This window comes from Papilio polytes, unplaced genomic scaffold (genome assembly GCF_000836215.1).
Source record: "Papilio polytes unplaced genomic scaffold, Ppol_1.0 DF821240.1, whole genome shotgun sequence".
Classification (NCBI taxonomy): domain Eukaryota; kingdom Metazoa; phylum Arthropoda; class Insecta; order Lepidoptera; family Papilionidae; genus Papilio; species Papilio polytes.
Window position 1 is genome coordinate 1 of NW_013527964.1, and position 675 is coordinate 675.

The 675-nt window shown below is 37.6% G+C and overlaps 1 long non-coding RNA gene across 1 annotated transcript; it reads left to right on the forward strand.

Annotated features, from left to right (window-relative positions):
* The first annotated feature begins 6 nt into the window (after window positions 1–6).
* On the forward strand, window positions 7–675 carry LOC106109529. Its single transcript, XR_001226013.1, has 3 exons — window positions 7–172; window positions 273–499; window positions 602–675. It is a non-coding gene; the product is annotated as an uncharacterized LOC106109529 (long non-coding RNA).

The window sequence follows — 675 nt, forward strand, 5'->3', positions numbered from 1 at the left end:
TCTTTTCAGAACTGTATCTTGTTTCTTTGGTTAAGACGGCAAAAAAAAGTTCTTTTTAGAACTGTATCTTGTCGTTGGTTAAGACGACAAAAAAGTTCTTTTCAGAACTATCTAGTTTCTTTGGTCAAGACGGAAAAAAAAGTTCTTTTCAGAACTATCTCCTGTCTCTAAGGTTACCAGAAACACAATAAAAAAGTTCTTTTCAGAACTATCTAGTTTCTTTGGTTAAGACGGAAAAAAAGTTCTTTTCAGAACTATCTCCTGTCTCTAAGGTTATCAGAAACACAATAAAAAAGTTCTTTTCAGAACTGTATCATGTTATTATGGTTATCAGAAGATCCTTTGGCTCTATGCCTGCAAGATGTATTAAATTTAAATGTATTGGTGTTTCAGGGAGCTGTTCTAGCTGTAGGTGGAAAGTAGGCGGTCAGTTGGTGCCAGGAGACGTGCCAAGAGTTGTGCCCTTTGGTTAGTGCTTGTGTAATGCATGCAATGCAAGGTAAAGAAATTTCAGCTAGATTTACCCTAAAATCATTGTTTATAAATAACTAATGTTATTTTGTGTGTCATGAGAAAGAAAACTAATTATAGTTAATTTCAGTTTCAGCCGAGGTGAACCACCAACGCGGCTGCGACGCCTCAGCACGAGCGGCGGCCGTGCTGACTGCAGTTGAC